The following is a 22,665-nucleotide window of genomic DNA, read 5'->3' as shown; positions in this document are numbered from 1 at the left end:
AGAAAACAATGTCTGGTTTAGGCTATGCGGATTCCAGCTGGAGCTGTTTTTAGCAGCAGATAGAGGTTTTGACGGACAAAACCAGACACAAAAACAATCACTACCAGCTGAACATTTTAAGAGGTGAAACAGGAACACGGTTGGAGCTGCAGTAATTAAGCACTTGCAGCACTGAGAAACCTGGAAACAAGTGGCCGGACAAAAGAAAAAAAAGAGGCAAGTTTCTTCATGGCTGTTGGCTGTGGATTTATTGTCTCTGTTTCGGGTTTCTTTCTCATGGGTTAGTGACAATGAGCTTTGGTAGCCAGGTCCCAGAGGGGAAGAAACGTCTAAAAAATGCACAGAAAGAAGTGGGAACAGATTGGACTGGGGCTCTGTGAGCAATTAACCCTGCCGCAGACAGAACGGTCCACTTGTTTGGTGCTGGCTATGTGAACGGTCTGCCTGCAAACCCTGCACAGTAAATTGCCCATGTATCCCTGAAAGGGAATAATGGAGGGCGAGTGAAGGACTGAAGGAGGTGTTGTGCTGCCCAATTGGCTCTCTGCACCTCTACCTCTGCAGCTCCTGGGTCTACTGTAATTCTCGGAATGGAGTCAGACTGGGCGCTCAGAGACACGTGTATACAACAGGGTTACAACTTGTCTGGAACATCCAGGTGGCAGCAATTAACAAGTCCTAATGGCCATTTTATTTATCGGTATAAGTACGCTGCCTTAAGAGAACCTTAGATAAAACTGTACAATGAGATTAAGAGGAGAGGCCCTTTATGTCCACAGTATTGAGCAGTGGCACAGCAGGAGGGATGTCTGATGATCACACTGGAGAATTGACAGCTCTGTTCTGCACTGTTCTCCACTGTGCTGCGGAAAAGGTGGGGCTGATGAAAGATACCGCAAAAGAGACTTGGTGTTTGGCACACTTGCCTCTGGTGCCTCTCGGACGGCAACAGCACACCTGGCTAATGTGTCACGTCTCAAGTGTTTACAGGCAGCAGGGTAATCGCAAAGAAGAAGAAATATGCAGGAAAAAGGAAGCTGCCACCTAAGCTGACTAAGAAACATGTCTGCATTTTGTCTGTTGAAAGGGGTGAGCCACACACATTTACTCTTGTGGCAGCTGGATGAGACCCTTAGATCAATTACTCAGCTGGGTGATGATGATGGCTGTCAGGCCAAATGATAAAACCAGATATTCAGATATTCAGTGATATTCAGGCTTCCCTCAAATGTATCAAAAGCTTCATTGTATGAACTGTGCATTTGCAATCATGCAGGTACCACAGAAAGAATGAACATGGAAATTCAGATTTGTTTTTTGCATTCCTCCATTATTAGTTTGTTTCATTGATTCCCTCTTTCCATAGTGACACCCTTTACCCCAGAAGTTAAGTGATGTGCAGTAGCTCAGTACAACAAAAAGACTAGAATTCAGCACAAGGCTAGAAAGTCTTAGTATGCAAACAGATAATATAGCAGATTAGATGAAGGATTACAATGCACTACCCCCAAAGGCAGGTGCTTTGAGCTCTGTGAATAATTCATACTGCTTAATGAATGCATTGTGGAGGCATGCATTCCTTATTTCTTTAAAAAAAAAGTTTTAACCTCTTAAAGGATTTGCAACCCACATTTTCATTGGTTGTGGTTGTTAGCAGAAACAAGTACATCTTTCAGCTCTCCAGCATATTTGTATTTGGCTAAAACTGAGAAAAATGTCTGTAGTTATTTATGACAATGTGGATGTGTCTGCCTCTGTCTAGACATTTGGTATTACCATTTGAAGACATGAAATAGCTTGAAAGTTCTGTTTTACGGCTGTACAGCTTGTTGAGATTAAACAGTTCTAAAAACAAAAGGGAACCCAAGACAGGACACTGAGACACTGAATAGCTTGGTTTCAGAGTCTGTCTCCCTTTAGCGTTATGACATTGCTCTTGTAGAGACAGGCGTCATTTGTCTAGGGTTTAGCCATTGGAAAAAACAGAACGGCTAAAATGCAAGAGAGGGAGTTTCAGCACAATACATTTCAGGATCCTGTTCTGGCAAAATACAAAGTAAAAAGGAACATGACAACCAACATACTGTACAATGTAGGGCTAGAGAAACATGATAAAGGTTGCAAACAAGCAGTCCATTGGGCTTATCTTTCTTGGTTGCTAGTAACTGACCTGAGGGGCTAATCCAGCTGTTTCTTGAACTAATCCAGCAGCTATTTAAGCAACATCTGAGTAGTGTGGTCTATACTCCCAACGTGAAAACAGATTTTAGATATTAAATGTCTATATATTTTATAATGAAAATGCACAGGGATCTTTATAGATACTGCAGATGTCAATAATTATTTTGTCTGCACAGGAAATACACTGATGCCGAACAGACCTTGGATCCATTTTAGTGCTTGCATGGCATTAAAGTGACAACTTGCACAAGCATTCCCCTTTATCTCCAAGGCTGCTTCACATTTTCACTGTGCATTTATAATACATTCAAATGATAATAAAAAGGAGAACATCATCTCCAGCTGCAGTCTGCACAAAACACTGCATTTAGAAATCTGTTCTCTACAGCTTGGTATGTGCTGATGCCTCACGCAACAGTCATTACGAAGAAGGAAATGATCCCTTTGTGTACAAGGTTTCTGGAATGCTTAGTGTTTCGAACACAGGGAAGTTATGTTCTGTGCCACAATACCGATGCTATGACCCTTTTAGGGAAAGGTGCTGAGATAAATTGTTGAAATTATTTAAATGAAGGAAGTGCAATGTTTCATTGACAGATGAATTGTTGAAATTCATGTATTTTTCTGCAATCTTTCTGACCTAGGAGCAGGATTCATTTCAAAGGTTTTTATTTTATAATTATTTATTTATTATTATTTTTAATGAATTACAATGACTTTAAAGCTCATCGTTCCATCTGACAGCTGGATAGCCGAGTGTTGATGAGTATCCTGTGAGGTCACATGTTTATATACCAAGAGAAATTCAGATGCCTTTAGATCTCTTATAGTGAGACTAGACACCTGTCATTTATAGGGGAGTTTTCTCCATTATATTAAATACCCAGCTTCTGCTGAATTAAACGTGATTGAATGTCCACTTGGCACTGCAGGATAACTTGGGTTTTAAGAGCAAAAAGGACTCACTGTCTTGTTTTTAAGATGTTAACTTGTCTGTTGGATGAATTTAATCATAGCCTCATCCAAGGATACAGCTGTGCTTTAAATTAAGTCTTTACTCCACCCTGCATTTCTCAGTCTTATTTTCATTTAATTTAATTTGTAAATGACAGAATGAAAGACTGTGCATCAATATTTTAATTCCATTGTGTTTCAGCAAGCAAAAGCTGTTGTTTTTGTAGTCATGCATTTCGAAATGGTATAATCTGCAAACTTTACTCTTTTGGAAATGACTAAAAAATAAAAAACTCTAAGCTGCTAATATGAGGCAACTTTGGTTAGTGATTATATATATCAAGTTTCAGTGGATGCAATGTATGAATTTAATGGATCCAAAAGAAAAGATTTTAGAAATACATTGGACTGGCCACTATCTTGGTGATCATCAACTCTTTTCGCTAATCAAATGGTTTATCTCTTTCAGTATAGCTGCCACGTCTGAATGTGTTTGGCTCCCTTGTCTTTGACCAGAACCAGCAGGAATTGAAGATGAAAAAAACAATCCTTATGGTCTCTATAAGCTTCCTCCAGCCTTTGCCTCCTTAAAGAGGTACATGCGACTTCATTTTTCAGTGCTTTATTGAAGCTTGTTTCAAATTCTTGACTGAGAAGAAGTGATGATCTCTAACTACATGGGAAACTGATGGCGCATGTGGATGACAGTGCTCTGTCGTGCTCAGAGTGCCAGGTCATTGCAGGAGTTCAGCAAAGGGATTGAAGGGATGCTGGTTAACTAGTAAGGGCTGATAACTATTTTCACCCCTGTAAACCTGCCGAAGTTCTTATGGTCTAAACACCACAAAAGAAACCTTCTGAAAACATTGAGCACTTTTTGTACTCACATTTTAAACATTTGACATGAAGGCATATGGCTTCGGTGTAGAAATAACTAGTGACATATCAAGTGAGAAGTAACAGAACAGAAAAAGATCAATGCAGTTGCTTGTACTTATTCCTGAATGTATTATAAAGAGCTCAGTATATGCAACATGGAAAACCTGAATCTTTCTTTTCAAATCAGTTGTATATTGCTTTCTAGATTAAACTCGTAAGTGATCAAAGCTGTCTCTGCCTTATACTGGGGACAAAAGTCTTTTAAATTCCACATTATTTATTATTTGAGTTCTTATTTTCATACAAAAGGGGATTAGTTTTTAGGCCACACAATAGGCTTTCTCTGACTTTGATCATGAGGAGCTGGAGGTGCTTTGGGAATAAATCTATTTATTCATTTATTTTGCCTTTGTCGGCAGACTTAATCCTGTGAAATCGCAACCTGTTTGCTGAACATTTACAAGACCAAACAAAATGCTTTTATACCAGGAACAAAATTAAACTTTGAAGGCAACTCAATCAGTTACCATGTTTGTTTATAGGCTGTTCTGTTTGTGTCCCCTTAGGAAATGTGTTGTAAAGATTTCTACAAAACAGTTACTGCTTCCTAATTCATTAAATTCTTGCTTGTGCCATTGTGCTGATAAAAAAGATTTCTTCAGACACATTTATTACAGCTAAAGAAATAACCACATGAAACTTCTCTTTATTGGAAAATAACTCTGAAGATCTTTAATGAATCAGTGTGTGCTCTGATTTAGAGTGTGCATGAAATGAAAACAGGAAAAATCTGTTCTAAAACTACAGTATTCTATTCTTTGTGCACCCCCATTAAATCCTCTGTCTAGCAAGGAAAGCATTTTTTATTCTGAGGGGGAAAATGCTCATTTATCATCGTGTGTACAGTACATTGACGGGCCCTTTGCATGTTAAAGCAAGATCTTGACTGCTTTGGGTTTCCGGATCCCTGTAAATAGTTCACAGGCGTACTGCTGGCTTGAACAGTCTAGCTTCCTTAAAGCTCCCCCTTAATTGAAGAGGTGATATCATCTCTCATGAGCTGTGACGCTCCAGGGAGCGAGAGAACAGACGCACGTCCGCTCACGGTCACAGTCTTCCTCCACCCCGCCGTGCGACTCGACGGCGACAGCTCGCCCTCTGACGGCTGGGGCACACCGATGACGTGACTGAGACGCGAGACCAAGTTTTCTGACGTAGCATGCACAGTCGAACAGCTGCGTGTGTGTGTGTGTCCTAGTTTCACTTTGTTCTTCACATCATTTTGAGTCCTTTCCAAACACTGACCCCTTTCTTCTGGAATCACTTTTATGTTGATCTTCAAGGTTGACTTTGTTTTTCTTTAATCTTTGTTTTTTTTTTCTTTTTCCTGGCAAGCTACAGGCAGATGCCTCTTAAAGTTTTGCCCTGAATCTCACACCAGAAATCCCTGACAGGCTTGGCATTTACACTAGCAGCAGACACCACACTCTCTCTCCCGTAGCCCCGAGTCTAATTTAATGGGTAATGAGACAGAACTGAGTGAAAATAATAAATGCTCCTAATTTTAACTGTTGAGGGACTTCATATGTGGAAAAAACACAAATGGGTCTCTATTCCCTTTTAGTCTGTCACTGTCTTTCTGTCTCTTTGTAAATAGAGACCGAGAGGGTTCTTAAACACACACACATAGGAATTTATTGTCAGGAATGCTGAAGTGTTTCCCTTTGTTCTTGGAAATGGTGACAGATCACCTGGCACGCCTGGCACGCTGACACTGTGCTCAAAGCGCTCTTTGTGCACTGCGCTGATCTAACCTTCTGATGGGTGTTTTCCACTTGTAAACTCTGCCACTCTGGCAGGCCGCAAGCCCATCGGCTCTTAATGTAGCAGCCCAGGGCTGAGCAGATTCCTTATTGTGTTTGGCAGGGGGATAAAACCAACTTGTTATTTGTTCTGTTATTTAACGAAACGTAAAACCTTTTCTCTTTGTTGTTGGTTTCCTCCTCTGTCAGAAGCACGCTGCGCGTGGACAGATATGCAGCTTGCTGGTTTTTTTAAGTCACAGATAAATTGCTGGACTGTAAAAATCAGGTTGTTTTAAACCTTTTAAACTTCAGTGATTTTCACAGTGAGAGTAAGTGGTGTGCCTTCTTGTCTTTTTCAATTTCTTCACCCAAGACGTTGGTTGGTCTGCACCCCTGAAGCTACCCCAGAAGCATGGAATGAATCCTGGATTACAGTCTGTCTAATACAGGGCTCACTCTCTCACACACAATTTGTTGATTTGTGGATTTTGTCGTTTTTGCAGGTTCATTGCTCATGAATGTGTGGAATTCCCTATGAGGTGAAGACTGGTACCTGCCTTTGACATTTACTGGTTTGAAAAACATCCCTTTAGATGCCGGAAGAAAATTGTTCAATACTGTCAAGCCCCTCTCTGCTGATTAAGGTATAAAGTGCAGATGGAGCCACTCACCAAACAGACAGATTAGACCTGTCAGCTGGTGTAGTTCCTATTAGTGCCATGCAAAACTTCCAGTGGCCATGCAGAGATAGTGGGTTTGAGAGATTCTAATACTCTGATGATAAAGGCATGTCTCCTTGGCTATCAGCAAGACTCTCCCTAATAATTTCAAATGTTCTGCAAAGAGACAAAACACATTTATTAGAGTAGACCCTCCTGTCCCAGTAGCAATCTGTTTTCAATCTCTTTGACGTAAGTGGCTATTTATCTCTTAGAAAGCAGGGTGATGTTCTCTTGCCCAGATAGCCTGATAAATGACTCTTTGATGCATCTCCTCCTTGTTGTGTAATAAACCTCATGTTAGCTTCTGGGCAGCATTGCCATTTCTCATCCAGGTGTTCTTCAGGCTGCAAGAAGATGAGCTGTTAAAGTGTTTTTTCCGTGGAGATTAGAACAGAATGGCAGAGGTTAGGACATCAGGTCCCACAAGTTATCATCTCCATTTGCAGTTCGTCTGCAGCTGCTGAACACAGACAGCTTCCAGGAGAAATCCACTTCCCGTCTCCCAGAAAGCAGCGTCCCCTGGCAGAGCACTGCAGAGTCTTGACGTTGGGCCTGTACAAAACAGGAAGCAAGTGTTTTTGTTTGCAGCTCACTGGCTGAGCGTTTGACAGTGAGCACCTCAACTGTCATCGGGGTCTCGCAGACCAACTGCCCTCGAGCACAGCTTCCAGTCCCGACAGACTGACAGGTGTGGAACACTCACATTCCTTCAGAGTAGCAGACGAAGTAACGCACAGTAAATGTAGGAGATGTCAGAGAGAAGGCCCTTTTAGTGGTGTTATACACCTCCACACAATTTACCACCATGCTATTTCTGTGTCCTGTTGCATGTGTATTCTAATTACTGTACATTCCAGGTCTAAAACAGTATATGGACCAGTCCAGGAAGGTTCACAAACATTTCGTCGGCAATGTAGCTTCTCCTCGTTCTGTAACTTTAGGTTTACAGGAGACTACAAGATTCTCCACTAGAATCACTCATGTTAATGCTCTAGAAAACAAGGACGTAGGAAGGTTTTCATAATGAGAGCCAGCCTTTCAGCCCACATTTCTCCTTTAACCTGGGATCTCCTCCAGCTGTTTCTTGAAAGAGGCCAGAGTATCGGCTTGAACATCACGGCTGGGTAGCTTGTTCCCCACTCCCACAGCCCTCTGGGTCAAGAAGTGCCTCCTGTTCTCAGTTTTAAACATGCGTCCCTATAGTGTCATAAAATACTTGCTGGCAATTTATCTGGTATGGTTGACTGGAAGAAGTGGGGTAAAGTAACTTCTTCAAGGATCCAATACCAGGGTCCATACAGGAGAGCTTAAACCCAAGACCACCTGAGCCAAAATTTCATCTTCTAACTACATTCAATACAGCAGTAAAGTAGGGGTGTTGAGACACACATGCAATATTACAATGGACTGTGACATTAAAGCTATCCCACGTACAGTGTGTGCTGTGTAGTTTCCAGATGCAGTAGCAGATGTAGCCGCCTTGTGAACATCTCACTGCCAATAAAAGGAAGGACTCTTGTTTTCTTTGCATTATTGTATTGTTGCTATCATACTGTTGGTTACCATGCATGATAAAACCTTGGTACAATTGCTTGGTACAGTACAATGGGCAACTCAGTTCAACTGTGTTAGAGAGGAATCCACTTCAGCTACTGCACTTCAGTAGATGCCTTGGAGTTACGACTGTTTATTTTAACACATTCCTTCTATTCCTCCCCAGGAATTTCCTCATATAATCCTGAAATTTGATTAATTATCTTCACCTGTTTAGCACTCTGATATTTCAAGTCCTGGCGGTAAATCACCGCTCCAGTCTAAACACCGGCCTTATTCTGTCAAGAGCGTCTCGACCTGATAAATAGGTTCGATTTCACGAAAGCCCCACTGCCCTCCCCCACCTACTCTTGGATACCTTGGCGCTCACAAGTACCGACGCTCGAATTGCTTCGGAACTCCGTGCACGTTTCACCCACCTGGAATAGCCGATGTTTAAGGCAGCAAAGTCAAACTCGCTCGCTGCCGCAGTGCTGATTCCCCATGATTGCACATTCGCATGAGACGCTGAGACGTTTCTCCGCTTGCGATAAGTTAAAATGAAATGGTGAGTTTGAGACTCTCCAGCCTTGGATGTCCTTACAGGAGCATGGCAGGACATGGTGTGGGAGGGTGCAACATCTCTTAAACTGCGCTGGGCAGACCGGGCAGACCCTTCCGGACTGCGGTGTGGAGTTGCTGTGGCTGGTGATTGACTGATTGACTGGCACGGGAATGTAGACACGTTCCTGTGTGCTGCACCCACACCCAGCTGCTCCTCCTGTCCCAGGACACACCTCCAGCAGATGCACACTTGAGCTGGGCAGAGAACTGGTGAGTATCAAGGTTTTCAGCCATTGCCTACTGTTCATTAGATTTGGGCTGTGTTGGTCTGGACTCTTTACGGACCTCGTCTCTGCATTTCTGCTGCTGTCTGAGCCTGAACCTCCTATGCCATGGTAAATCAGAGTTACAGTCGTTCACAGTCCTGTGTTGTGTCGAGCCTTTACTCTCTTGCAGGCCCTTGGAGCTCTCTGGCAGTTCTAATAACCATTTCACCAAGCACAGTGGCACCAGGGGAAGACTTGACATGGGTGATGTACTGGCAGGTGTGTAAAATGTCAGTGTCTTTCTCTGTTCTCTTCAAACATTCAGTGTTTTAGCTGAAGTTGTAACCTCTTGGGGACCCAAATCATGCTTGCTCAGTCCTCTCTCATTTCCTTCAATGCTTCACCTGAGGATTCTGCTGTACTGTTCCAGGACGTCCTCATAATATGTATTTCCACAAAGGCAACAGGGAGGCTCCTCTTCTTTTAATACATAATCACATTGTAGTCTGTCGTCTCGCTGTTATTTATAATTCTCCTCAGAGAGAAATTGAGGCTGCAGTAAATTTCCAGGAATGACCTCCAGTCTCCTCTGTGAATTGTCCAACAGCGTTAAGCAGGCAATGCAGTGGAAGACACCAGGCTAAAATAAGGTCAAACACACAGCGTTTTTGCCTGTCTTGATTTTTTGTAACACTAAGAGATTTAATCTCAGTGGGAGGTGTGAGTCTGACAGCTGTTTTTTTTAGGTTTCAGGAATGATGACTGGTAATCCTGTTGTTTAAAAGGGAGGTTATTTAAGAAATCTTTCTTAATGAAGCCTGCTGTTCCCTGAGGCGTGGAATGATGTTTTCTTGCCTTTGTTCCAGTAGGTTAGGATTGAATAAAAGGTGTTTTTTTAGCCTGATGTTTTGTTCTATGGAGTTAATTGAACAAATTTCCAGTTTAAACTTTTTCAGGTGTATACCGATACAATCCTTCGCACAAAGGAGGTTTTGAAAGCTTTCACGTATTAAAGCTCAACTGCATGTTCGAACAGCCTATCTATTCATTGCTGTGTATGCAGAATATCAAGTTACCACACTGAAAGCTACCTCCCTGTAACTGATCTTTTGCCCTTCTGACGATCTTTTTTATGCTCTGGCTTGAACTTAAAACAAATCGAGACCTGCATTTCTGTCATCTGTCCTTTCAGTGCCCTTGAAGATGTGCGTACACTTGTGTGCATTTTGGTTTTCCCTTGAAATACCACAGCCCTGCTGCTCCAAGATATGAGTGACTTAGAGGGTTTATTTGGCATCGTGTATCAAACCTTTTTACCAGAAGGCTTCAGTCATTGCTGTCTGCCTGTTTTGTGCTTGTGACTCAGATGTTAAAAGATGATGCATTAACTCATTGCACCCTCCCCACCTCCATCCCTAAGACAACACAGAATTTCATGCTCCAGCCAGCATTGCCTTCTCCCAGGAGCCCTGGGCCAGATGTTCAGTTGCCAGTGTGTAATGTTTAGTAAGCCAGCAGTGCAGGAATCTGGCTCAAGTTGGCATCTTGGCAAGTTCTGTGAAGACCATCCAGGCCGAGCTATCCACTCCTCAGTACCTCCTCAAAGCTCTTCTGTAGACAACAGAACTTCACCTGGGACCGAACAGAATTGGTTCGAAGAAGAGCTGCCCTAATTGAAAATGGGATTATGTCAATATTTGCTGCGGTTCCTTTGTATGAACAGATTATTAGAGCATTATTGATGCAACTGTGCTGATTGCTACACATAGAAACGTCACCTTTATATTAAATTCCCACTGATAGTGTGGCTTTACAGCTGTACATTTAGGGAAATGCTGGAACTATTCTGTAGTCTTCCTTTACACTTAAACCCTACAGGGAACCTCTGACCCCTTATCTGTGCACATGCCGAATAATGAATATTACATGCAAAATATTTTCACGTCATTGTTAAAAAAGAGTGCTTGTGTTGATTTATTTGAAGTATTTGCACCTGATGAGGCTTGACAAAAACACTCATGCATGTCCAAAATAGTGTTCTTCTTTTTTGATTTGGGGGGCAAAATACAAAATATAATTATTTTTCAAATAACAAAAAAATCTGACAAAGAGCACAAGGTGCTGACAGACCTTGGTATCAGTTTCTCTGGTTTACGTGTAACAAGATTGAAATGACTTACAGTTTATACGGAGAGGAACATGAGAACAGGAATCGGTAAAAGAAAAAGTTCACCTTAGAATTTATTACTGGCAACTTTAGCTCAGAGGAAGACTGTCTGAAAACCCCGTCATTTATAAAAGAGAGCCTGACTGTGTTTGGTAAAATTATCAAGAACAGCTCCCATGTCTAGACTACATGTTTCATCAAGCAGTAGGCAGCCACACATTCGTTTAACAGGTTACACTTTTGAAAGGTAATTCCAAAAATACAGTGTGTTTTTTTTAGCGTGCCAGTGCTTTTTAATTATTTTAAGGATTGCATTAGACTTTAAAATGTTTGCCACTCTGATAAATATATCACAGAGCTGCCTTCCAGATATGTGTATATGTTTTTCACAGAAGGAATGCAGAGATTAGGAACCTGTTCATGTCCCTTTAAATATGACTTTATTATTAATTACTACGTGAATATTATACAGGCATCGCAGTCATTTTAATTTGTCCTGGCTGTAGAAATTGCAGTAGATGTGGTGATTAAAGCCTGCGAGGACTTAAATATACTACACTTTATTTACTGTATTAAGGCTTTGGCATGAGATTCTGCAAGATTCCTTATATATCTATGATATACACTGTGTGGACAGTGTGGAAGGTTAGAAATGCTTGTTTTGTGTCTTAATCCAAGAATCCTGTCAGATAATGTCTGTGGAAGTTAGTGTCACCTGCTTCCAGAAACTAAATGGACGGCTTGCCATCAGCACTGCACTGCATGGCTTAAGAACTTAAGAAAGGTTCCAAGTGAGAGGAGGCCTATTTGTCAATTACTTAATTATCTAGATCTAATGCAGCTGCTGTATTTCCTGAAAGAAACCAGGTTATCAGCGTCAACCACACGGTTTCCACAGCAGTAAACCTGGCTTCATCCATACTGGTACCTGCTACAGGCACCAGTCTTCCTGTAATTGTATTTTTGTATTGTTAGGTAATAATATCAATAATTGGTATTTTATTGTTTAATTACAGGGCAGTAAGGTGGAGAGGTGGTTAGCACTGCTGTCTCACGGTTCCCTCTTTGATTTTTAGAGTGGGAATCCTTTCTGTGTGGAGCCTGAGCGTTCATGTGGAGTTTCTCTGGGGGCCTCATGAAGAAGTGGTAAGTCTATTGGTGTCCCTACATTTTCCCATGTTTATTTTTGTATGTGCACGCCTGCCCTGTCATGGACCCATATTCCAATATTTTTATTTTGGAGATGATTCTTCAGGACGCATTCTATGTCAGATGTTATACGCTACAGTATGTTGCTGTGCTCATCACCGGGAATAAGCAGCCTTTCAATAATGGAAAGATGGTTAGATGGATGTTAATCATATCTTGCTTTACACTTGTTAGTTACATATTGTGTACTTGCATAGCAAATCTAATATAAATAATATACATTTATTATTTATAGTACATTTCCTTAGAGAGAATCTCAGAATGCTTCACATAAAAGAAAAAGCTACCAGAGGAGTCAAGTACTTAACAAGAACTAAGAAGGAAAATGATAGGAAATCAGTTTATTGTACTGGAAGTTGATAGGCTTGCCGGTAGAGAAGAAGGGGTTTAAGATCTTTGAAAGGTCTCTGCTTGTCTGAGATGACAAGCAGGGAGGCTGTTCCACAAGTGAGGAGCAGAGACAGAGAAGCATGGCGAACCATAGAATGCTGTTTGGTTCTGGGGACCTGCAGCAGACTGAACTGACCTGGTCTGACAGAACAGGGTGAAGTTTGAGAAGGAAGAAGGTCGGTGAGGTAGGATGGACCTTTGCCTTTTAGAGCTTTAAGACCAGGAGCAGTGCTTTAAAATCCACTCGCTGGTGAGATGGGGAGCTGAGGGAGCTATGTTAGGACAAGGTGACATGCTCTGACTTCCTTGCTCTGGTGAGAACCCTGCCAGCACTGTTCTGGAGAAGCTGTAATTTAATTCATGGGCTTGAGTGCAGTCCAGTACTGTAAGTTATAGAAGTTCGAACAAAGGAATAAGGGTTAATTTCACACTGAGAAGTAGAAAAAAGAAAAGCAACATTTCAGCTGCAGAGTCTTCCCACCTTTCCTCTTTCCAGTCCTTCCCGTGTGTATTGAGTATGTGCATGCCTGCTCTGTGATGGGCTCTGTTTGTTGGAAAGAATGAACCTCTACTTGTTCCTTTCCTGTAAATTATACACATGGACTGTTTTTCACTACTGGCTTTAAAGCAGTCTAGTTCAAAACCCAAAGCATCTGGTCCTGGAAACAAACTCCTTCCTCCCAAAAATAAAAGACAGAAAAGTAGAAAAGGCCCTGCTGGTTCCGTAGGATCACCATGACCAGCAGAGCTCAGCAGCTGCAGATTGAGAAGCAATAATCATCCGTCTGGAGTGCAGTGTGGTAAACCTGTCTGTCTAGACCGGACTCCTCCCTGTGTCTGGGATTCCTGCAGCACGCTGAGAGCTCTGACGAGCTGCAGGAGTGAGGCGGTCAGGCGGTCAGGGGTCAGTGCAGCCATTGGCCTCTGGGCTTCTCGCACAGACTCGTAAAGGTGGGAACAACCAGAAGAGACCAACAAAGCTGCCGCAAAACAAGAGGAACCAATTACCTTTACAAACCTGCTGCCACCACAGCCAGACACTCTATTTTGTATTTTGGAGAGCCAGATGACTTTTCAGGATGTTTTCTTTGTTAGGTGATGACTGTGAAGTTACATTTTTCATTTTTTAATTTCCCTCTTGGAAATGAGTCCAGGGTCGATCTGTGCCAAATTGGTTTACCACTGAGCGTGTGTCTGTGTTTTATGAATATCAAAAACTGCAAATTAACTCGTTCTTCTGTCATTAAAATAGTTTTTTATGGGGTCTTAACAACATGAACACTGTAACCATGACAACATGAATCAGAAGATTGAAGGCAGTCACATGATTGCCATGATCTTGAATGAAAGAAAATTCTGATGTTGTGCACTGCAAATGAACACAATTGATATTTTCATGTATTTGTTTCTCATTGCCTAGGATAAAATGTCTTCTTAAAACCATTTTGGTTAATTTTTTGTCATAACTATTTCATTTAATTAAAAGAAACATTTAAAGGCAATATTAGTGATTGGATTAGCCAGATAAAATTTTATGAATGACTGAAATGTGATTTTATTATAAAAGATAATTAACGAGAGATAGTTGGCTGTCTATGCCTTCTAGTAATGGAAATCCCCAGGCTTGGCTGAATGAATGAAACTGCACTTTTGTGGGCAGAACAACATCAGATCGAAAAGTCAAAGATGAAAACATGAAAATGTACATGTGAAATATGTAAATGAGATGTGCAAAAAGTATGCATTTAACAGGAAATGCTTTGGAGGAAAGGTGCAATTTTACAGATTGCATTGTAATTATGTAGAGCGTACATCAGGGAAACAATGCAGTTTCAGTGCAGCTAATTATCCATTAACAGTGGCAACACTCAGACAGGGCTCTCCTTTAAGAGATAAAAAAAAAAATATTTTGCTATTATTATTTGTGTTTCACAAGATGCATGTCTAACGTCTTTATCACTATCATCTTCCGCTGCTTTATTTCTTCGTCATGATGCTTAGGACATGGTCCGTTCAGGTTATCACAGCCAGATCCGCCTGCTCTCTGGAGATAAGACCTGATCCTTGCTATTTCAAAAAGGAACCTCTTTCATGCTTGCCGGAGAAAGCTACTGCATGGTCACAACATGTTGTTCATGCTTTACTGACAGAGGAGAAGGACGACCCTGACACTATGACCTCTCTCTGCTTCCCTAGGGTGGCACTGAGGGAAAGGACAGAGGTAAAAGGTCAAGGGGCATTACAGTTTGAGGGTGAGCTGCTAGATAACCATTGAACTATATCATCCATTGACAGCACATAGACACATCTGTATGGCTAGCTACTTTAAAATGGATTCATAACTCAGCAGGGATTATGATTAAGAACATAAGAGAAGTTACAAAAGTTACAAAAGAGGGGACAACTCAGCCCACCTAACCCATTTGGCAGTTACAGTAGTACATAATTAATCTGAGAATCTCTTCCACCTTTCTGCCTTTCAGCCCTTAGTGTAAAGCCGTGCTCCTGTTCTCAGTTTTAAATGCATTTCCCAGTAGTTTCCACTTACGTCCGTTTTTGTTTCATGTCTCCCTGTTTGTTCTGAAGTCTGCTGGGTCGGCTTGGTCGATGTCTTCGGCGATTCTGAACACCTGCGTCGGGTCCCTTCCTAGTCACCTCTGTTCGGGTTCCTTCGGCCTGTCATTGTAGGACATTTCCTTAAGACCCAATATGTGTCTGTTCCTGGTGTTTGCTCAGTTTTGAGTTTGATCTCAATCTTTTTCAACTTCTTTTGCTGTTTGTACAGTGTTTTTTTATGCTCTTAATTTTGTATCGTCTGCAAACGTGACTAGTTTACTAACTATATAAGAATCTAGAATCATTCATATAAATTAAGAAGTGCAGTGGTCCAAGTACAGATCCCTGTGGTACTCCACAAATTACATCACCCCGATTTGAGCATTGACTCCTTTTCCATACCCACTGTTTTCTATGTAATAACCAATTCTCGGTCCAGACACACGGTTATGAAAAACGTGATCAGTTCTGAAACTTTAATTACACCACATCATATGCCCTGTGGGTGCTCATTATTGTTCAATAAGCAATAGTTCTATGAAGTCTAATAGGTTAGCTAGGAATTATCTACTTTTTTAATATCATTCTAATACTGTTCCCCGATATGTGATTTCCATACTGGTGATCTGATTTAGTTCTAATAGATTCCATAACCTGACAAGTAATAAAAATCAAACTCACTGGTCTGTAGTTACCTGGGTTCATATGGATGGGCACTATGTTAACAATTCTCTAGTCCCTGGTACCACCCCAGTCTTGAGCTACAACATGCAATATTTGTAACCATTCACTTTTAATTGCTGTCACTAGACAACAGTTAATGTCTCAGATGGGTGGGAATCAAATAGCTTTTCAATATTGTAGATATCATAATTCCCTTAGCAGCTACTGACACTCCATCCTTTTTAAAGTGCAATAGGATATTTTAGCAATAACACTCTTTCATGTTGTTACATAGCACTCCAGCATCAGTGATGGCACTTAATATCTCTGTATGTGCACATTTGTCTCTAGTTAGTATATTATCTCTGTAATGCTGCAAATTAATAATAATTCATAATAAATTAAAAATGTGTAAGTGCACACCATAGAGTACTAATGGAAATTGAGAATGAACTGTACAACATACCCATGCTTTTACAAGTGTGAACAATGCAAGCTAACGAGCACATGGATTTCCTCCTGGAAAAACCTCATCAAACAAACAAACCTTTTCAAAGGCAACTGATGATCCCGCTGGGATAAACAAGAAGAGTGCCCCTTCGTTACACAAATCCTGAAAAGCTCCCGGCAAGCCCGTGTGCATTTGCACAGGGCCGACCCTCGAAGCCACTGACAAAGTCGACACAGAAACGCCAACAAGGGGACACCAGTGCAAACTGGGTGAAAGTGCGTTTAGACCGAGAATAGGAGGCACTTCCTTCCGAAAGGGGTGCTGGGAGTCCTGAACAAGCTGCTGAAGAGACACTGGCTTCTTTCGGGAAGCTGCTGGATGAGAACCTGGGATCAATCAGAGCCTAACAACCAGATGGGCTCGATGGGCCGAAATTTGGCACTTTTTTTCCCCTAATGGAACAGCCAACCTAGCGGTTTTGCAAAGTAGGGTATCAGCTCAGTAGCAAAGCAAACGAAAAGCGAGAGGGTTGTGTAGGACGTTATCTTCAGATCAGCAGTGTGAAACAGAGCTGTTGTGTGGGTATGGGGATAAGGCTGCCCAATCCCAGGTTATTACCTACAGCTCTGTTTGGAGGGAAAGATTCTAGACATCTGCATGCAATAAAAGGTCAGTACAGATCGCCAAAGCTGTGTGCACTGGTATTAAAATAGCTTTGTCTGTCAACACCCAGGTCTAATATAGGCTGCGCAGTTTTTCACCCAGTCTTGTAATGAGATTATGTTTAATGACTTGAAACTGTAATGTCTGTGAATACTGATGCCTTGTGCCATGTGAGCATGAAAAAAGTCCCATTTGTGGTTTTTATTGTGACTAATGCAGTCTGGCTGCACTGCCTTTCTACGAATTTCGTGCGAGTTAATGTTTCTTATCAACGGGCATACTGTATGGGGTTGCACTAGATATCAACATGCAAAGCAATTCTGCTGTTTTCGTTATTTGACGTGACTGTGTATGTCAGATCTCTGTCCTGTGTAGTTTCTCCAGCCACAGATTTGGGATTAATCTAATTACTGGTGCATTTCTGCTGTTCAATGGTTGTGTCTCTGGAAAGATAACCAAACACATTGAATTTATTATTAAACCACTTCTACTGAGTTTATGAGAAACCCAGCACTGTTCAAAGACAAAAATAAATCAGATCTCAGATCAATTAGTCTCATAACAAAAGAAAGCTTTTATTTTTTAAGTGTGCTGGACACAAAAAGTATTATTTTAAGCATCTTGGAAAATCAGAAATTTCCAGCTGCCTGTAGCTTCTAGAAGGCAGAAGAGTGAACTCCAGCTGTATGCCAGATGTGTTTTGCTGCCTGAATGTGCCCACATTCTGTAGCCGAAATCCCTTCGGGAGCTCATTCAAACACTGTCTTTCAGTTACAGGTAATTTAAAACTCAAAGAGAACTCCAATTCTCTTCTTTGAAATCTCTGGGTGAATTCCTTCTCTCGGTGAAACAGCATATACATGTAATTGATTTCGTTTTATTTTACATAACGGAGCAGTTACAAAAAAAGGCACCTGTGTTGTACTTTGTTTCCTAGCAGCAAACAGCCTGGAAATCCAAACACCTGTTTTAAGTTACACAAGACTATCAACAGGACTGCCTTGTCTGTGGACTTATGGTAATTGGGAAAAGCTAAATGTGTAGACTGGCAAAGAGCCCCACTATTCACAAAGCATTCACAGTGTGAAACACTTTTCCAACATAGCGGCTAACTGCTGATCCATCTGAAATATGTTAGGATATTTTATTAATAATCAGAAAATATTTTAAGCTTTTTTAGCTGTTTTTCACGGTAAATAACATTGGTATTGCAGCTGTGACTTTTTGCATTTTTCTTTTCATGAATCGCAATTCAATCCCCAGTGTGCCTGCTGAAATCCTTTAGGATTCAGCCTATATAGTCTTATCAGTCCTTTCAGAAGGTCAGCTCTGGTGTTACTGGCTCTACTTTTGTTCTGCAGAGAACTGTGCTCAGGTGATCGGAACTGGAGGTGCTGCTTGAGAGCTGACAGCTCTGTCCGCAGACTTTGCGCATGACGGCATTCGTATCCCTTCACAAGCTCACCACACAAAATAAAAATAGCTCATGCAATTACCGAAAGGAGCACTCCAGGGCCTCTGCAGTGGTGGGCTTTCTGTCCCTTCCCTGCAGAATCATTGTGCATCTCACAGTCCCTAGTGCACATCAAACAGATATCCGCCTACACCACACAACCACCTTCAGCTTACAAATGATAGGACAGAAACGCCACCTTCCGGTCAGAACTGAGGTGGTCCTTCTGGGTCAAGAGGGAACAAAGGGGAACCCCCTTGTTTTTTTTTGGGGGGGGGGGCTGTAAGGGGCGCCTGCCAACAAAAGGGTGAGCCTCATAAAATCGAGAGGTGACATAGAGTTTACCGGAAACAATTGCGAATTTTACAGTAGCCCTCTTCCCTCAGAGCATTTCTGGAATCATAATGTGAGGTGTTGGGGAGGGGTCGGGGGTGACCCTTTAAAATAAGTAGGTATGGGGGGAACACGTCACATAATCCACACCTCTTCCCTCCTCACCCTTTCCACCGGCTGAGTAAAAGCTGCCCACGCTGTGTGCTGTGCCCCTGTCCAGGGCTGCAGTGTGCTCCATCTGTTCCCCCTGTAAGGAGAGCCACATAGAAAAGTATTTTGACAACATCATCGATGTGGGTTTCGAGTATTTTCAGTGGTCATTTCTTTTACACACCCCCGCAGCCCTAACACTGAAAAAAAGAAGCAGAGACGTTTTAAGCTCTCCCTCTGGACCTTGAGCCCTCTTTGTAGACATTGTTATTTTCATTCACTGCAATTCCCCTCAAAAATTTTTGAACAGCTGTAGTTTTTTTTCTGCCCTAACTTAAATAATCTGCCGCCGACTCGTATGACCTCTTTACAAGCAATGCAGTGCATTCATGTTCATGAGTGGTGCCCGAGTTACAGAGGCTGAGCGGGGCGGTAAACTGATAACGCACCACATGCCTTATTTTGCCTCTTCGCTGAACACGAAAATCTGAGTAACAACCCTGCCCACATGCACCAGGCAGTGGGCACTGCCAGAATACCACCCAAGCAAAGACACAAATGCTCTGGAGAGTTTGAATTGAAAGCCGCTGCAATCCGGCATGGAAAAGACTGGAATCGCAGCACGTTGCTGCCAAACCCACTTCAAAGAGGAGGAGAAGGGGGACTCGTGAATGAAACGCTGTTGGTTAAAACGTCCTGTTTAATTAACAAGTCAATATGTTACAGTTAGCTAGACGGATGACTGTAATTACTCCCCGTCTTCAGAATTCAAAATACTGAAACACGCAGTTGAAGCAAAAGCAGGGGAGAGGCAGGGTCCCAGCCCTGGCCGTGAGGCTGCAGGCGATGTTAAAAGCTCTCTTACTGTATGAGCCCTTCAGGTCTGCTGGCCTGACTCATTTTAAGTGTCGAACTGCAGGAACGCCAGCCGCCCACTCTGTTTTCAGGCCCAGCTCTGCTCAGGTGTGGACAGCTCTGCAGATCCATATGGGAGCGATGGAGCATTCACCCGGCAGCTCACTGTGCTGCAGCTCCTCTCGTTCAGCGCTCCGGACGTCTGTTAGGTGACGCCGTCTGTGCCCACACCAGCCCAGCCAGAGATCACTGGGGCGCTGATGCCCTGAAGGCCAAACGCTTTCATCTACTAAGAAAGACCCAGTCCCCCAAACGGACTGTGTGCAAGTTTCAACCAATCACTGAGTCACGCCAAAGAACTGGGCTGAAGGATGCACCCTCTTACAAGCATGTCTTTCAGAACGTAAGCATGCTACTGGTCCCATGTACCATGGATCAATCCATGGGTCAGGATAAATGATTCTGCAGGACTGCAGGATCAATTAGCTACTAACGAACAAAAGGGCAGGATGGACTGACGGCTCTGGGCTTCTGATTCCCAAATCCCTGGAGAGCGCAGAAAGCTGCCCCCCCCTTGTGCCTGTGGTAGTTAAAGAGGCGTCTGCATACGAGACTAAGACTTATTAGACTTGGCAAAATGTGATTTATACAGAAAACGTCCAACTGCATTCCTGAAAGCCGCCAGAAAGTGGACTTTGACTGCGGAGCTCGTTTAAACGAAAACACCCCTCACAGAAATCCACGCAGTCCCCTTTTTTATGGAGCATGACCAGAGTTCTGCACAGGTCAGCGGCAGTTTCAGTTGGGCCAGTGCTAATGCGTTTTATGACACTCCCACGGGCCGGGGATGCGAAGTGTCATGTGACCATGTCAAAAGTAAAAAGATGTTATGCAGCGATGCGTTACGATCCCAATTCAACCGTGCTTTTATGACGCGCCAAGCTGAAGTCATGGTATCTTAAAGTGTCTGAGTGTCTGCGCTTGTTGCACAGTAAACATGCATACTGCAGGGCATGCTGAAAGCATGGCGAGAAAATGGTGAAATTAGCACACACATGTACCACGATAAACTTTGTAAGGAAAAAGGCGCAGACTGCTTACCTCTTTCCGCGCTTGGTTGTGCTCTTGGCTTTGACTTCACTGAGTTGAGGAAACTGGGGCGCTGGAGAAACACAGTGCTGGCAATCTGTCTGCCGCAGCCGTGACTCATTGAGAATTGCAAGCAACCTGTGACCAGAGGGTAAAATTAGATATGAATTCCTGCTAATTCGCAGATATGCAGACGCTTATCAACGGTCCGATTCATTCTTACGCGGAGAAATCGTCGTGCGCGGTGTGACTTGCGTTTGGAGGGGATTCATTCTGCGTTGCTAATGTGCCGAACATCAACACGGCCGGCTGAGCTCCAAGCTGCTGCCCTCGTTAATAAATCAAGCCTGCTGAGGTACACAGGCCTGGATGAGATAGGGAAAATTGGCCTGCGAGGAAAAAAATGTTTACCTTGCTTTGTACGCTTGTTAGATCCCCAGTTTCTCTGCATTTAAAATCCTGCCATGGTTTGATTTCTGCTTAAACAGCAAGCTAAGGAGCAGCGTTGAATTATAATTGCTTCCTTGTACTATGTTTGAATGTATCGCCTGGACTGTGTTGTTTCTCGTTTCATTTTTTAAATAACAAGCCATGTACGAAACAGAGAAACTATCCTGTATCTGTGCAGTATTGAACAATCCGTACTTTTGGCATTTGGGGTCCTTCCTGTGATGAATGCCTGCTGTGTGTGGATGTGGTGTACTTCTTATGGGTGTGTTTTTTAGAAACCTAGGAAGGAAAACAGACTCAAATTACAGTGAACAAATCTCACTGCCAGGGAATCTGATGGTAAGAAGTGGGGTGTTGGAGGGTTTCAAGCGACTCTGCAGTGTTACAGAGCTTCATTGTGATCCGCCATGAGGAAAGCGCAGAGGAAGTGCAGTGGAATCGTAGTTTAGAAAAACTGAAGGAATGAGTGCAGTAAAGGACATATTCCCAAAGGGAACGTCTGGTGTGCAGAAGATGTCACAGGTGCTGGAGATGGTTGCTCTGGGAGGTGCTGTGAAGAGGGAAGCAGGCTTCAGCAGAGGGCTGTGACTTGACCGTAGCTGGCATCGGAGAGGAAGTGACTGGAGGTTTGGCAGTGAGGGGATGACCAGGGCTCTCGGTAGCCCCCGCTGTCGGGAGCCAGGGGCAGGCCCTGCAGGTCACGGCGACAGGAGGGCAGGCCGGTTTTCTTTCGTGTGATTTTCGCCCTCGCAGCTCTTGAAACCGCAACATCCTTCTGCTGAAATCCAGGCAGTGCTGCCGCTCCGGCTGATGTCAACAGGGCTGCTTCCTGTCGAGAAATTATTCACAGCTCTTGGTGGTTCGCAGTTCTCCTCTTGGCTAGACATCACAAGCCCCATCCAGACACCACAACATGGTGTTTTTCTGACATTTTCATAGCATTTACTGCATGCTGTAATTTAGCAACAAAATTAACCCCTGAAAAACTAAAAAAAAAGACTCCCCTTTGCCTTGGGCGCTGTGTGCAGCAAGTAGCTTTTCCTCTGTGAAGGAATATCCCAGGAACGGGCTGCTAGCTGCTGTTTGTTTTCCCAGACCCCTTCTTCCCATGTTATTTCTCAATTAGTGAGCCTGCTGCTGTGCCAGAGCCCATTGCCAGCTCTTTAAGAGTGACAACTACAGGGAAATTAGCTCTGTTATGAGAAGGTTTGCGGTCCAGGCATCACGCTGGGACCGACATTTAGCTACAACATCAAATCTTTATTACAGCTTGATTAACCTGTGAGGAGCTGCTGCAGAGATACGCCAGGATGCCTGGCACATCATTGAGGA

The 22,665-nt window shown here is 42.9% G+C and overlaps 3 long non-coding RNA genes across 3 annotated transcripts in view; 1 reads left to right on the top strand and 2 right to left on the bottom strand.

Annotated features, from left to right (window-relative positions):
* Positions 1 to 4,719: 4,719 nt before the first annotated feature.
* On the bottom strand, positions 4,720 to 8,800 carry LOC148817663 (uncharacterized). Its single transcript, XR_016094590.1, has 2 exons — positions 8,515 to 8,800; positions 4,720 to 7,093 (listed from the first exon to the last, which is right to left on the bottom strand). It is a non-coding gene; the product is annotated as an uncharacterized LOC148817663 (long non-coding RNA).
* A 249-nt stretch (positions 8,801 to 9,049) lies between these two features.
* Positions 9,050 to 22,665, top strand: part of LOC148817661 (uncharacterized) — a 36,471-nt gene continuing 22,855 nt past the window's right edge. The window contains exons 1-2 of the long non-coding RNA XR_016094589.1: positions 9,050 to 9,183; positions 12,148 to 12,217. This is a non-coding gene — a long non-coding RNA (uncharacterized LOC148817661). The remainder of the gene's footprint in view (positions 9,184 to 12,147; positions 12,218 to 22,665) is intronic.
* Positions 18,957 to 21,121, bottom strand: LOC148817662 (uncharacterized). Its single transcript, XR_016094583.1, has 3 exons — positions 21,107 to 21,121; positions 20,896 to 21,021; positions 18,957 to 19,036 (listed from the first exon to the last, which is right to left on the bottom strand). It is a non-coding gene; the product is annotated as an uncharacterized LOC148817662 (long non-coding RNA).

The sequence above is a fragment of the Atractosteus spatula genome, chromosome 20 (assembly GCF_055471065.1).
Source record: "Atractosteus spatula isolate fAtrSpa1 chromosome 20, fAtrSpa1.hap1, whole genome shotgun sequence".
Classification (NCBI taxonomy): Eukaryota; Metazoa; Chordata; class Actinopteri; order Semionotiformes; family Lepisosteidae; genus Atractosteus; species Atractosteus spatula.
Note: the sequence above shows the minus strand (reverse complement) of the source record. Positions and strands in the feature narration are given on the sequence as shown.